This window comes from Bombina bombina, chromosome 5, assembly GCF_027579735.1.
Source record: "Bombina bombina isolate aBomBom1 chromosome 5, aBomBom1.pri, whole genome shotgun sequence".
Classification (NCBI taxonomy): domain Eukaryota; kingdom Metazoa; phylum Chordata; class Amphibia; order Anura; family Bombinatoridae; genus Bombina; species Bombina bombina.
The window spans coordinates 100,356,271-100,373,141 of NC_069503.1; the positions used below are offsets into that span (position 1 = coordinate 100,356,271).

At 41.8% G+C, this 16,871-nt stretch overlaps 1 protein-coding gene across 2 annotated transcripts in view; it reads right to left on the reverse strand.

Annotated features, from left to right (window-relative positions):
• Positions 1-16,871, reverse strand: part of LOC128659990 (gastrula zinc finger protein XlCGF52.1) — a 95,088-nt gene that overhangs the window by 64,644 nt on the left and 13,573 nt on the right. Inside the window, exon 1 of one of the 2 annotated variants that reach the window (XM_053713583.1) lies at positions 2,534-2,574. The exons of the other annotated variant lie outside the window; for it this stretch is intronic. The gene's annotated coding sequence lies outside the window, so the exon portion shown is untranslated. Of the gene's footprint in view, positions 1-2,533; positions 2,575-16,871 lie in introns of those variants that run through there. 2 annotated transcript variants of the gene reach the window in all.

Genomic DNA, 16,871 nt, shown 5'->3' on the forward strand with positions numbered 1-16,871 from the left:
GGGTGTCTTAAGTAATAAAAAACATACTTACCAAAAGACACCCATCCACATATAGCAGATAGCCAAACCAGTACTAAAACAGTTATTAGTAGAGGTAATGGTAAATTGAGAGTATATCGTCGATCTGAAAAGGGAGGTAGGAGATGAATCTCTACGACCGATAACAGAGAACCTATGAAATAGACCCCCGTTAGGGAAATCATCGTATTCAAATAAGTGATACTCCCTTCACGTCCCTCTGACATTCGCTGTACTCTGAGAGGAATCGGGCTTCAACAATGCTGAGAAGCGCGTATCAACGTAGAAATCTTAGCACAAACTTACTTCACCACCTCCATAGGAGGCAAAGTTTGTAAAACTGAATTGTGGGTGTGGTGAGGGGTGTATTTATAGGCATTTTGAGGTTTGGGGAACTTTGCCCATCCTGGTAGGATTGTATAATCCCATATGTCACTAGCTCACGGACTCTTGCGAATTACATGAAAGAAATAAGTTTCTTAAGATTTAAAGTTATTCCTGATATTAAAATAACATGAACTATAAGGAGCCCATTATCTCCCAACCTCCCCTCAGATAATGGGCTCCTTATATTTCATGTTATTTTAATATCAGGAATAACTTTAAATCTTAAAAAACTTATTTTTGCACGTTGAACCTAGTCTGGTGTATAATAATAGAGCCACATTTGAGGCTCAGATATAATTTAGTAATTTCGCATCAGCTAAGTTGTTTCACGTCCCAATTTCATAAAGCAATACAGGAGATTTTCAAAGAGCATTCTAGGCTTGAGTAGATGATTACCGTTTATATGACAGTTAACTGTCTAACATCACGTTGCTACTTTGGTTTTTAATCAGCATAAACTACTCAGAAATAATTTCAGGTTTTAACAAACCGAGGTAATTTAGGCATTAGCATAAGCATAAGATAGTGGTGACAAGATTACGAAACGCTACCACACAGGTTCCTAATCAGCCTGATTTATATATAATCACAGGTCTTGGACTGAGAGGTATACATACGTACCGCTTCGCTTATACTTGAATACATTTAGTCACGAGATCTAGACATCTTAAATCACAAGGCTAAAGGTTTGTCATCTCTGTAAACGGTCAACTTAATTAGAAGTCACTAATAGAAGCAACATATACTGCCCACCTTTAGTACATGTTTGTTTTATAGAAGACTATTAAATTATCTCTATATTACACTAAAAGTTTAACAATATTGCAAGGACAAAATAAGATGCGCTGAAACGCTAGAAATATTTGTTGTTCCAACTTTAACTTACTTATCTCCCACTGTGGATAAAATAAATACTAAGTTAATGGTATTAAAAACAACATTACCTAAAGGTATATTACTCTCAGTACTCGGTTTGATTCTGCAAATTAGGAGTACGTGTGATGCTAGTACAAACATACACTTTTGGAGCAATATATGATTGTTGATATTTCAAGGATTAACATATATTATAGGCAATTCAGTTGCTGGAGTAGATTATTAGCATTACCTAAATATGTAACTCCTTGGTAACTATCCTATATGATACCTGCCATTTTGTGGTAGGGTGGGTTGTTATCTAGAATTGATACTTACAATTGATTAACGATTTATTCGCTACAAATATATATCTTCCTTTGACCTCTGCTCAGGAACAAAGTGTATCAACTCTGACTGTGATACAATCTAACCAGTATATGGTATACCACAATATACCATAATCATCTCTATATATTAAAAGTGATAGACTACATCATATCACCCTCATTCACTCAACCTACAATTATTATTTTTTGAGATACTATACTAATTTTATCCTCTACTATGTTGCCTATTATGAGTGCCTGAATCGATTTCACTCTAATTATTGTTTATATAAATAAAGTACACCAACTGGTCTCACAATTGTCTATTTAAGATCTGATTCAGATTAGACCAACTTATACTTGAATTTCCTAATTCAGAATGGTCAACTAATCCGGTTATTTGAAGTCTATTGCTACTTAGATTTAAATTGACATATTCCTGGGTTTTTAAATTGTAGTGTTTATCCATTATTTTTAAAGTCCAATAAAAGTTATGTTTTAAATTATCCCACACAATTGCCATCTTATAACTCAGTCTATTATTCCACTTATTTGGGAATTTAGAGTGCTACACATGTGTACAATTCTTGGAGATTTCTATCCCCTTATGCGTTTCAATGTTAAACCAGTACACAGCACCGTACAGTGATACTTAATTTATCAAATTAGGAGGAAAATACAAAATACTCCCCTCCTTTTAATTATCTGTAATTCTCAGTATCCATAATTATATTCCCTGTTAATATCCAGTGGTGCCATTGGGCCTCTTGTCGTTTGTTAGCTAAAGCCTTTGATTGTACAGATCAATCTGACCCTTATGTCTCCCAGGATGATGCTGTTCAGGCTATGCCACAGCTTTCTCCTTAAATGTCCCAAGCCTCTTTGACGTCACATGCTGTGCCCTACGGTTCCTCTCAACCTCCTGGAGGAGTATGTTTGCTTACAGATTTTGCAGCTCACGTATCCTCTGCGATATCTGCGGGTTTGTGCCTTACCTACAGGGAAAAGGCAAGAGGACATCAAAAGTTTCAGAAAACATAATTTATGCTTACCTGATAAATTCCTTTCTTCTGTAGTGTGATCAGTCCACGGGTCATCATTACTTCTGGGATATTACTCCTCCTCAACAGGAAGTGCAAGAGGATTCACCCAGCAGAGTTGCATATAGCCCCTCCCCTCTACGTCACCCCCAGTCATTCGACCAAGGACCAACGAGAAAGGAGGAACCAAGGGTGTAGTGGTGACTGGAGTATAATTTAAAAATAATTACCTGCCTTAAAAAACAGGGCGGGCCGTGGACTGATCACACTACAGAAGAAAGGAATTTATCAGGTAAGCATAAATTATGTTTTCTTCTGTTAAGTGTGATCAGTCCACGGGTCATCATTACTTCTGGGATACCAATACCAAAGCAAAAGTACACGGATGACGGGAGGGATAGGCAGGCTCTTTTATACAGAAGGAACCACTGCCTGAAGAACCTTTCTCCCAAAAATAGCCTCCGAGGAAGCAAATGTGTCAAATTTGTAAAATTTGGAAAAAGTATGAAGCGAAGACCAAGTTGCAGCCTTGCAAATCTGTTCAACAGAGGCCTCATTCTTAAAGGCCCAAGTGGAAGCCACAGCTCTAGTGGAATGAGCTGTAATTCTTTCAGGAGGTTGCTGTCCAGCAGTCTCATAGGCTAAACGTATTATGCTACGAAGCCAAAAAGAGAGAGAGGTAGCAGAAGCTTTTTGACCTCTCCTCTGAACAGAGTAAACGACAAACAGGGAAGACGTCTGTCGAAATTCTTTAGTTGCCTGTAAGTAAAATTTTAGGGCACGAACTACATCCAGATTGTGCAGAAGACGTTCCTTCTTTGAAGAAGGATTTGGACACAAAGATGGAACAACAATCTCTTGATTGATATTCCTGTTAGTGACTACCTTGGGTAAGAACCCAGGTTTAGTACGCAGAACTACCTTATCCGAATGAAAAATCAAATAAGGAGAATCACAATGTAAGGCTGATAATTCAGAGACTCTTCGAGCCGATGAAATAGCCATTAAAAATAGAACTTTCCAAGATAACAACTTTATATCAATGGAATGGAGGGGTTCAAACGGAACGCCCTGTAAAACGTTAAGAACAAGATTTAAACTCCATGGTGGAGCAACAGTCTTAAACACAGGCTTAATCCTCGCTAAAGCCTGACAAAAAGCCTGAACGTCTGGCACTTCTGACAGACGTTTGTGTAACAGAATAGACAGAGCTGAGATCTGTCCCTTTAATGAACTAGCAGATAAACCCTTTTCTAAACCTTCTTGTAGAAAAGACAATATCCTAGGAATCCTAACCTTACTCCAAGAGTAACCTTTGGATTCACACCAATATAGGTATTTACGCCATATTTTATGGTAAATCTTTCTGGTAACAGGCTTCCTGGCCTGTATTAAGGTGTCAATAACTGACTCAGAAAACCCACGTCTTGATAAAATCAAACGTTCAATTTCCAAGCAGTCAGCTTCAGAGAAGTTAGATTTTGATGTTTGAAAGGACCCTGTATCAGGAGGTCCTGTTTCAGAGGTAGAGACCAAGGTGGACAGGATGACATGTCCACCAGGTCTGCATACCAAGTCCTGCGTGGCCATGCAGGTGCTATCAGAATCACTGATGCTCTCTCCTGTTTGATTCTGGCAATCAATCGAGGAAGCATCGGGAAGGGTGGAAACACATAAGCCATCCTGAAGTCCCAAGGTGCCGTCAGGGCATCTATTAGGACTGCTCCTGGATCCCTGGATCTGGACCCGTACCGAGGAAGCTTGGCGTTCTGTCGAGACGCCATGAGATCTATCTCTGGCTTGCCCCAACGTCGAAGTATTTGGGCAAAGACCTCCGGATGAAGTTCCCATTCCCCCGGATGAAAAGTCTGACGACTTAAGAAATCCGCCTCCCAATTCTCCACTCCCGGGATGTGGATTGCTGACAGGTGGCAAGAGTGAGACTCTGCCCAGCGAATTATCTTTGATACTTCCATCATTGCTAGGGAGCTCCTTGTCCCTCCCTGATGGTTGATGTAAGCTACAGTCGTGATGTTGTCCGACTGAAACCTGATGAACCCCCGAGTTGTCAACTGGGGCCAAGCCAGGAGGGCATTGAGAACTGCTCTCAATTCCAGGATGTTTATTGGCAGGAGACTTTCCTCCTGACTCCATTGTCCCTGAGCCTTCAGAGAATTCCAGACGGCACCCCAACCTAGAAGGCTGGCGTCTGTTGTTACAATTGTCCAGTCTGGTCTGCTGAATGGCATCCCCCTGGACAGATGTGGCCGAGAAAGCCACCATAGAAGAGAATTTCTGGTCTCTTGATCCAGATTCAGAGAAGGGGACAAGTCTGAGTAATACCCATTCCACTGACTTAGCATGCACAATTGCAGTGGTCTGAGGTGTAAGCGAGCAAATGGCACTATGTCCATTGCTGCTACCATTAGGCCGATTACCTCCATGCATTGAGCCACCGATGGGTGTTGAATGGAATGAAGGGTGCGGCAAGCACTTTGAAGTCTTGTTAACCTGTCTTCTGTCAGGTAAATCTTCATTTCTACAGAATCTATAAGAGTCCCCAGGAAGGGAACTCTTGTAAGTGGAACGAGTGAACTTTTCTTTTCGTTCACCTTCCATCCATGTGACCTTAGAAATGCCAGTACTAACTCTGTATGAGACCTGGCAGTTTGAAAGCTTGAAGCTTGTATCAGAATGTCGTCTAGGTAAGGAGCTACCGAAATTCCCTGCGGTCTTAGTACCGCCAGAAGAGCACCTAGAACCTTTGTGAAGATTCTTGGAGCTGTAGCCAATCCGAATGGAAGAGCCACAAACTGGTAATGCCTGTCTAGAAAGGCAAACCTTAGATACCGGTAATGATCTTTGTGAATCGGTATGTGAAGGTAAGCGTCCTTTAAGTCCACTGTGGTCATGTACTGACCTTCTTGGATCATGGGTAAAATTGTCCGGATAGTCTCCATTTTGAATGATGGAACTCTTAGGAATTTGTTTAGGATCTTTAAATCCAGGATTGGTCTGAAAGTTCCCTCTTTTTTGGGAACCACAAACAGATTTGAGTAAAACCCTTGTCCCTGTTCCGACCGTGGAACTGGATGGATTACTCCCATTAACAATAGATCTTGTATGCAGCGTAGAAACGCTTCTTTCTTTGTTTGGTTTGTCGACAACCTTGACAGATGAAATCTCTCTCTTGGAGGAGAGTGTTTGAAGTCCAGAAGGTATCCCTGAGATATTATCTCTAGCGTCCAGGGATCCTGGACATCTCTTGCCCAAGCCTGGGCGAAGAGAGAAAGTCTGCCCCCCACTAGATCCGATCCCGGATCGGGGGCCCTCAATTCATGCTGTTTTAGTGGCAGCTGCAGGCTTCCTGGCCTGCTTGCCCTTGTTCCAGGACTGGTTAGGTCTCCAGCCTTGTCTGTAGCGAGCACCAGATCCTTCTTGTTTTGGAGTAGTGGAAGATGATGCTGCTCCTGCTTTGAAATTCCGAAAGGAACGAAAATTAGACTGTCTAGCCTTAGGTTTGGCTTTGTCTTGAGGTAGGGCGTGGCCCTTACCTCCTGTAATGTCAGCGATAATTTCTTTCAAACCAGGCCCAAATAAGGTCTGTCCCTTGAAAGGTATATTAAGTAATTTGGACTTAGAAGTTACATCAGCTGACCAGGATTTTAGCCACAGTGCTCTGCGCGCTTGAATGGCGAATCCGGAATTCTTAGCCGTAAGTTTAATTAAATGTACTACGGCTTCCGAAATGAATGAATTAGATAGCTTAAGTACTCTAAGCCTGTCTGAAATGTCGTCCAGCGTAGCTGAACCAAGATTCTCTTCTAGAGACTCAATCCAGAATGCCGCTGCAGCCGTGATCGGCGCAATGCATGCAAGGGGTTGCAATATAAAACCTTGTTGAACAAACATTTTCTTAAGGTAACACTCTAATTTTTTATCCATTGGATCTGAAAAGGCACAGCTATCCTCTACCGGGATAGTGGTACGTTTAGCTAAAGTAGAAACTGCTCCCTCCACCTTAGGGACCGTTTGCCATAAATCCCGTGTGGTGGTGTCTATTGGAAACATCTTTCTAAATATTGGAGGGGGTGAGAACGGCACACCGGGTCTATCCCACTCCTTAGTAATAATTTCAGTTAGTCTTTTAGGTATAGGAAAAACGTCAGTACTTGTTGGTACAGCAAAATATTTATCCAACCTACACATTTTCTCGGGTATTGCAACTGTGTTACAATCATTCAGGGCCGCTAACACCTCCCCTAGTAAAACACGGAGGTTTTCCAGCTTAAATTTAAAATTTGAAATATCTGAATCCAATCTGTTTGGATCAGAACCGTCAGCCGCAGAATGAAGCTCTCCGTCCTCATGTTCTGCAAGTTGTGACGCAGTATCTGACATGGCCCTAACATTATCAGCGCACTCTGTTCTCACTCCAGAGTGATCACGCTTGCCCCTTAGTTCTGGTAATTTAGCCAAAACCTCAGTCATAACAGTAGCCATATCTTGTAATGTTATTTGTAATGGCCGCCCAGATGTACTTGGCGTCGCCATATCGCGCACGTCCCGAGCGGGAGATGCAGGTACTGTCACGTGAGGCGAGTTAGTCGGCATAACTCTCCCCTCGTTGTTTGGTGAAATTTGTTCAATTTGTACAGATTGACTTTTATTTAATGTAGCATCAATACAGTTAGTACATAAATTTCTATTGGGCTCCACCTTGGCTTTAGTACAAATAGTACAGGTCTCATCTTCTGAATCAGACATGTTTAACAAACTAGCAAATAAACTTGCAATTTGGAAATACTATACAAGTAAAATACAATGACAAAAACGAACTGTGCTTGAAAAGCACTGAATATATATAACAGATGAAATCAATCAGCTTTGTAAAACAAAATGCAACTTAGCAAAGGCTTGTACCCAGTAGCAAGAAATAACTAACCCTGAGGCATAAAAAAGTTAAAGAATAAACGTTTTTTATCACAGTCAACTACAATCTTACAGCTCTGTTAGATTACTTCCCTCAAATTAGCTTTGAAGATCCCTGGGTTCTGTAGAGATAAACCGGAACATGCAGGAAAAAACAATGAGCTTTTGACTGAAATTTTTGATGCGTAGCAAAAGCGCCAAAAAAAGGTCCCACCCCCTCACACACAACAGTGAGAGAGATTAAAAACTGTCATAATTAGATCCAGCAACTGCCAAGTGGAAAAATAGTGCCCAAACATTTTATTCACCCAGTACCTCAGAAAATGAAAACGATTTTACATTCCAGCAAAAACGTTTAACATAATTAAGAATTATTAAAAAGCCTGTTGTATTTCTATTAGGCTAAAATCTTATATACACAGTGTAATTCCAGTGAAGTACCATTCCCCAGAATACTAAAATGTAAATTATACATACATGATATAATGTCGGTATGGCAGGATTTTCTCAGCAATTCCATTGTTAGAAAATAAAAACTGCTACATACCTTTTTGCAGAATAAAGTGCCCGCTGTCCCCTGATCTGAAGTTTACCTCTCCTCAGATGGCCGAGAAACAGCAATATGATCTTAACAACTCCGGCTAAAATCATAGTAAAAACTCTGGTAGATTTTTCTTCAAACTCTACCAGAGAAGGAATAACACACTCCGGTGCTATTAAAAAATAACAAACTTTTGATTGAAGAAATAAACTAAATAAAATCACCATAGTCCTCTCACACATCCTATCTAGTCGTTGGGTGCAAGAGAATGACTGGGGGTGACGTAGAGGGGAGGGGCTATATGCAACTCTGCTGGGTGAATCCTCTTGCACTTCCTGTTGGGGAGGAGTAATATCCCAGAAGTAATGATGACCCGTGGACTGATCACACTTAACAGAAGAAAGTAAGGTTTTTGCTCCACATTCTGCTACACAGGTTGCTCTCTCTCCTAAGTTTGGTGAGGAGGTTTCGCCGGTAGTTTGAGGGTGAAATCTCAGATTTAGACAGTTTAATTCCTTCATCTGAAGCTGAAGTCATCTCCTTCAGATGTATGCTTGAACACCTTGTGTATTGTTAAAGGAGGTTTTATTTTACAGGCAACTTTATATTTATTTTAACTAGGTACAATAGTTATTAAATAGTAATTAACTATTTAATAACTACCTAGCTAAAATAAATACAAAAGTACCTGTAAAATAAAACCTAACCTAAGTTACAATTACACCTAACACTACACTATAATTAAATCCCTAAACTAAATACAATTACATACAATAAAATAAAATAAAGTACAAAAACCCCCCCCACTAAATTACAGAAAAACAGAATTTATGCTTACCTGATAAATTACTTTCTCTTGCGGTGTATCCAGTCCACGGATTCATCCTTTACTTGTGGGATATTCTCATTCCCTACAGGAAGTGGCAAAGAGAACACACAGCAGAGCTGTCCATATAGCTCCCCCTCTAGCTCCACCCCCCAGTCATTCGACCAAAGGTTAGGAAGAAAAAGGAGAAACCATAGGGTGCAGTGGTGACTGTAGTTTAAACAAAAAATTTTTTACCTGACTTAAATGCCAGGGCGGGCCGTGGACTGGATACACCGCAAGAGAAAGTAATTTATCAGGTAAGCATAAATTCTGTTTTCTCTTGCAAGGTGTATCCAGTCCACGGATTCATCCTTTACTTGTGGGATACCAATACCAAAGCTTTAGGACACGGATGAAGGGAGGGAACAAGACAGGTACCTTAAACGGAAGGCACCGCTGCTTGTAAAACCTTTCTCCCAAAAATAGCCTCCGAAGAAGCAAAAGTATCGAATTTGTAAAATTTGGCAAAAGTATGCAGGGAAGACCAAGTCGCTGCCTTACAAATCTGTTCAACAGAAACCTCGTTTTTGAAAGCCCATGTGGAAGCCACTGCTCTGGTAGAATGAGCAGTAATTCTTTCAGGAGGCTGCTGGCCAGCAGTCTCATAGGCCAAACGGATGATGCTTTTCAGCCAAAAGGAAAGAGAAGTAGCAGTCGCTTTCTGACCCCTCCTCTTACCAGAAAAGATAACAAACAAGGAAGATGTTTGTCTGAAATCCTTAGTTGCTTGTAAATAGAACTTTAACCCCTTAATGACCGAGGACGTGCAGGGTACGTCCTCAAAAAAAAGGCAGTTAATGCCTGAGAACGTACCCTGCACGTCCTCGGTGTGGAAAGCAGCTGGAAGCGATCCTGCTCGCTTCCAGCTGCTTTCCGGTTATTGCAGTGATGCCTCGATATGGAGGCATCCTGCAATAACCATGTATGGCCATCCGATGCAGAGAGAGCCACTCTGTGGCCCTCTCTGCACCGGACATCGATGGCCGGTATCGTTGGTGGGTGGGAGCCGACGTGGGAGGCGGGTGGCGGCCATCGATGGGCCCAGTGATGTGGAGGGGGGCGGGATCGTGGGTGGGGGTGACCGGGGGGGCGCGCACGGGCGCGCGCACGTGCACGATAGGGAGGGGGCGGGCGCGTGCACGGGAGGGAGCGGGTGGGAACCGCTACACTACAGAAAAAGGTTTTGCTCATCAGGGTTCTAAAATGTAAAATTAAAAAAAATAAAAAGCGAAATCAGGGGGTGTTTGGTTAGTATGTGGGAGGGAAGCTACACTACAGAAAAAAAAATGGGGAAAAATAAAAAACAACAACATTTTTTTCTGCAAATTGGGTACTGGCAGATAGCTGCCAGTACCCAAGATGGCCCCCAAAAAGGCAAAGGGGGATGGTTAGAGAGATGTTTGAGGGGGGATCAGGGAGGTTGGGGGCTAAGGGGGATCCTAAACAGCAGCATATGTAAATATGCTATACAATTTTTTTTAAAAAAAACAAAGATTCCCTTTATTTTTGTACTGGCAGACATTCTGCCAGTACTTAAGATGGCGGGGAAAATTGTGGGGTGGGGGAGGGAAGGGAGCTGTTTGGGAGGGATCAGGGGGTGTGATGTGTCAGGTGGGAGGCTGATCTCTACACTAAAGCTAAAATTAACCCTGCAAGCTCCCTACAAGCTACCTAATTAACCCCTTCACTGCTAGACATAATACACGTGTGATGTGCAGCGGCATTTAGCGGCCTTCTAATTACCAAAAAGCAACGCCAAAGTCATATATGTCTGCTATTTCTGAACAAAGGGGATCCCAGAGAAGCATTTACAACCATTTGTGACATAATTGCTCAAGCTGCTTGTAAATGATTTCAGTGAGAAAACCTAAAATTGTGAAAAATTTAACGTTTTTTTTAATTTGATCGCATCTGGCGGTGAAATGGTGGCATGAAATATACCAAAATGGGCCTAGATCAATACTTTGGGTTGTCTACTACACTACACTAAAGCTAAAATTAACCCTAGAAGCTCCCTACATGCTCCCTAATTAACCCCTTCACTGCTGGGCATAATACACTTGTGGTGCGCAGTGGCATTTAGCGTCCTTCTAATTACCAAAAAGCAACAACAAAAGCCATACATGTCTGCTATTTCTGAACAAAGGGGATCTCAGAGAATAATTTACAACCATTTATGCCATAATTGCACAAGTTGTTTGTAAATAATTTCAGTGAGAAACCTAAAGTTTGTCAAAAAAATTGTGAAAAAGTGAACGATTTTCTTTATTTGATTGCATTTGGCGGTGAAATGGTGGCATGAAATATACCAAAATGGGCCTAGATCAATACTTTGGGGTGTCTTCTAAAAAAAAATATATACATGTTAAGGGATTTTCAGGGATTCCTGAAAGATATCAGTGTCCCAATGTAACTAGCGCTAATTTTGAAAAAAAGGGGTTTGGAAATAGCAAAGTGCTGCTTGTATTTATTGCCTTATAACTTACAAAAAAAGTGAAGAACATGTAAACATTGGGTATTTCTAAACTCAGGACAAAATTTAGAAACTATTTAGCATGGGTGTTTTTTGGTGGTTGTAGATGTGTAACAGATTTTGGGGGTCAAAGTTTGAAAAAGTGTGTTTTTTTCCATTTTTTCCTCATATTATATAATTTTTTTTATAGTAAATTATAAGATATGATGAAAATAATGGTATCTTTAAAAAGTCCACTTAATGGCGAGAAAAACGGTATATAATATGTGTGGGTACAGTAAATGAGTAAGAGGAAAATTACAGCTAAACACAAACGCTGCAGAAATGTAAAAATAGCCTTGGTCCCAAACGGACAGAAAATGGAAAAGTGCTGCGGTCATTAAGGGGTTAAAGCACAAACTACATCAAGATTAGAACTAGATTCAAACTCCATGGCGGAGCCACAGGTTTATAGACAGGCTTGATTCTGACTAAAGCCTGAGCAAACGCTTGAACGTCTGGTACCTCTGCCAGAAGCTTGTGAACAAAATAGACAAAGCAGATATTTGTCCTTTTAAGGAACTAGCTGACAATCCTTTCTCCAATCCTTCTTGGAGAAAAGCCAATATCCTGGGAATCCTAATCTTACTCCATGAGTAACCCTTAGATTCACACCAACAAGATATTTCCGCCATATCTTATGGTAGATTTTCCTGGTGACAGGCTTTCTAGCCTGAATCAGAGTATCTGAAACTGACTCAGAGAACCCACGCTTTGATAGAATTAAGCGTTCAATCTCCAAGCAGTCAGACGTAGTGAAACTAAATTTGGATGCTTGAACGGACCCTCTATTAGAAGATCCTGCCTCATTGGCAGTGTCCATGGTGGGACAGATGACATGTCCACTAGGTCTGCATACCAAGTCCTGCGTGGCCACGCAGGCGCTATCAGAAACACCGAAGCCTTCTCCTCCTTGATTCTGGCGACCAGAAGAGGGAGAAGAGGAAACGGTGGAAAAACATAAGCCAGATTGAAGGACCAAGGCGCTGCTGGAGCATCTATCAATACCGCCTTGGGATCCCGGGACCTGGACCCGTAGAGAGGAAGTTTGGTGTTCTGACGGGACGCCTTCATGCTGTCTTGGTGGCAGCTGCAGGCTTTTTGGCCTGTTTACCCTTATTCCAGCCCTGGTAAGGTTTCCAGGTTGCCCTGGGCTGTGAAGCGTTACCCTCTTGCTTTGCATCCGGAGAGGATGAAGCGGGGCAGTTCCTGAAATTGCGAAAGGAACGAAAATTAGCTTTGTTTTTTGTCTTAAAGAGCTTGTCCTGAGGGAGAGCATCGCCTTTTCCCCCAGTTATATCTGAAATAATCTCTTTCAATTCAGGCCCGAAGAGGGTCTTTCCTTTGAAAGGAATGTTCAAAAGCTTGGATTTAGACGACACATCGGCCGACCAGGACTTGAGCCATAGCGCCCTGCGCGTCAAAATGGCGAAACCTGAATTTTTTGCCGCTAACTTAGCCATTTGGAAAGCGGCGTCAGTGATAAAAGAATTAGCTAGCTTTAGAGCCTTAATTCTATCCATAATTTCCTCATATGAGGTCTCCGTCTGGAGCGAGTCTTCCAGCGCCTCAAACCAGAAAGCAGCTGCAGTAGTTACAGGAATAATGCAGACAATAGGTAGGAGAAGAAAACCTTGTTGAACAAAAATTTTCTTAAGTAAACCCTCTAATTTTTTATCCATAGGGTCTTTAAAAGCACAACTGTCTTCAATTGGTATGGTTGTGCGTTTAGCAAGTGTAGAAAACAGAATTTATGTTTACCTGATAAATTTCTTTCTCCAACGGTGTGTCCGGTCCACGGCGTCATCCTTACTTGTGGGATATTCTCTTCCCCAACAGGAAATGGCAAAGAGCCCAGCAAAGCTGGTCACATGATCCCTCCTAGGCTCCGCCTACCCCAGTCATTCGACCGACGTTAAGGAGGAATATTTGCATAGGAGAAACCATATGGTACCGTGGTGACTGTAGTTAAAGAAAATAAATTATCAGACCTGATTAAAAAAACCAGGGCGGGCCGTGGACCGGACACACCGTTGGAGAAAGAAATTTATCAGGTAAACATAAATTCTGTTTTCTCCAACATAGGTGTGTCCGGTCCACGGCGTCATCCTTACTTGTGGGAACCAATACCAAAGCTTTAGGACACGGATGAAGGGAGGGAGCAAATCAGGTCACCTAAATGGAAGGCACCACGGCTTGCAAAACCTTTCTCCCAAAAATAGCCTCAGAAGAAGCAAAAGTATCAAACTTGTAACACTAAAAAACTCTAAGCCATCTCCGTGGAGATGTTGCCTGTACAACGGCAAAGAGAATGACTGGGGTAGGCGGAGCCTAGGAGGGATCATGTGACCAGCTTTGCTGGGCTCTTTGCCATTTCCTGTTGGGGAAGAGAATATCCCACAAGTAAGGATGACGCCGTGGACCGGACACACCTATGTTGGAGAAACAGCCCCCTCCACCTTAGGGACCGTCTGCCCGCATGGGGTCAGATATGGGGAACATTTTCTTAAAAACAGGAGGGGGGACAAAAGGGACACCTGGTCTATCCCACTCCCTAGTAACGATATCCGCTATCCTCTTAGGGACCGGAAACGCATCAGTGTAAACAGGGACCTCTAAGTACTTGTCCATTTTACACAATTTCTCTGGGACCACCAAAGGGTCGCAGTCATCCAGAGTAGCTAATACCTCCCTGAGTAACATGCGGAGGTGTTCTAGTTTAAATTTAAAAGCCAATGTATCTGAATCTGTCTGAGGAGGAACCCTTCCTGAATCAGAGACTTCTCCCTCAGACATCAAATCCCTCGCTCCCACTTCAGAGCGTTGTGAGGGTATATCGGATACTAGGGATGCACCGAAATTTCGGCCACCGAAATTTTCGGCCGAAAATGGGCCTATCCCATTTCGGCCGAAAGAGGGGAAAATCGGCCGAAAATTGCATCTTCTATGTAAAAGTAAATTAACCCTTATGCCCCACGAAATCATCCCCTGGCAGACAGATATTTATCCCCCAAAGTGTCCTCCCCCGTGCCTCACCGACCGCTATAACCAGTTGCAAGCTGATCCTAAATTTAGCCCCGTGTGGCTGGGTTATTTCCAGGCCATATTCAAATGAACTACATGCCCCAGAATGCCTCGCGGTTAGAGGGGGTGCGGCACTGTGGGCTGGGCTGTTCACTCCCTGTCTTGAAGCAGAGCAGAGCGGCATGAGAAGGAACTTGCAGTGTCAGGTGACTTTTATGATACTTGCCTGTAGAGCCGTATAGTTACTTGTGGATCCTCCGGTCAGTGAGTGTGTGAAAGGCTAATACGTATATTTACCCGTATCTGGCTCCCTGTCTAACTGTGATTTTATTTGAAAAAGCAGCTCATTGAGTCCTGCAGGATGAGCTGCTTTTTCAAATAAAGTCACGATTAGACAGGGAGCCAGATAAGGGTAAATATATGTATGAGCCTTTCACACATTCACTGACAGGACGATCCGTTACAAGTAACTATATGGCTCTGCAGGCAAGTGTCATAAATTTCACCTGACACGGCAAGATTAGGAGACTTCTGTGTAAACAGAGCGGGCTGCAGCGTGGTGTCATTACAAGCAGCTGTCCCCTCCTCCTCCTTAGAACTGCATAACGAGCTGTTTGCCAGATAAGAGTGAATATAAACATGTAGGAGCCGTTTGCACACTGACAGAACTGTAATTGTTTGGGCTACAATCCACAAGCAGTACACTTGTAATACCATCTCCTGCATTCCTCTGTGTGCCTCAGTCCCATGTCTTAATTCTTAACCCCATGCTGCCTGCTGATTTAGGATTGTGTCAAAATGTTCAAAAGTATGTGTATAATATATATATATATATATATATATATATATATACTGTGTGTATATATATATATACTGTGTGTGTGTGTATATATATATATATATATATATATATTATATATATATATATATAATATATATATATTATATATATATATATATATATATTATATATATATTATATATATATATAATAAAAAGTCTTATATTAATAATAACATTATAGAAAAAAAACTTTTAAAATAATTTGGTGGAAAAAGTCATTTTCGGTTTCGGTTTCGGTTTTCGGCCAAGGGCATCCTGCATTTTCGGTTTCGGTTTCGGTCTAGAATTTTCATTTCGGTGCATCCCTATCGGATACGGCTACCAAATCGTCAGAATGCTCATAATCTGTTCTTAAAACGGAGCTATCACGCTTTGCTGGTAACACGGGCAGTTTAGATAAGAAAGCTGTAAGAGAATTATCCATGACTGCTGCTAAGTCTTGCGCGGGCGTAACTGGTTGTGACACTTGGGAAGAGGCAGACGGGCTACCCTCGTTACCTTCAGTCTGATAATCATCTTGGGCCACATTCTTAAGTGCAACAATATGATCTTTAAAGTGTATAGACATATCAGTACAAGTGGGACATTCTGAGAGGGGGTTCCACCATGGCTTCTAAACACATTGAACAAGGATTTTCTTTAGTGTCAGACATGTTTAACAGGCTAGTAAGATACACAAGCAGGCTTGGAAATCACTTTAATCAAATAAAAAACACAATTTGAAAAAACGTTACTGTGCCTTTAAGAAATAAAAAGAGCACACAATTTTACAAAACAGTGAAAAATGCAGCAATTCTCTTGAAATTTTCACAGTATGTACCTAAGGCCTTAATATGATTGCACCACAAGTTGCAAAACGATTAACCCCTTAATGCCCAAACCAGAGCAGCCTAAAGCCAACACCTGGTTAAAATAGTACAGCACCTTGCCACAGCCTTGCTGTGGCCCTACCTGCCCTTAGGGATCAGATTTGGGGTAATATAGCTTCTATAAGGCCCTCAAACAGCAGCAGGACCCTCCATGTGAATCAGCATGAACTTCTCTGCAATTCTAACTGCGCATCTGAGGCGCAAAATTAGGCCCCTCCCACTCTACTCCGGAGCTGTGAGGCCTAGTAAATCACTCTTAAGTGAATAAAATGCAGCCATGTGGTTAAAAACCCCAGAAAGAACCCCAAAAGGACTTTCAAAGTGTCTACAAACGATATACTTCTTAAATAAACAATCGATTGCCCTGAATCAGTGTCAACCAGCATAATTAGCCCTGTTATGTAAGCATTCAATTCCTTACTAAGTCTGTGAACATAGCTTACCCTCCCCTCATGGGGATATTGTCAGTCTCTTCTAGCATTATCTCAGTCTTGTCTAGAAATAAATGACTGAACATACCTTATTGCAGTTCACCTGCAAACTGTTCCCCCCAACTGAAGTTTTCTGGTACTCCTCAGTCCTGTGTGGGAACAGCAGTGGATTTTAGTTACAACATGCTAAAATCATTTTTCTCTCAGCAGAAATCTTCATCA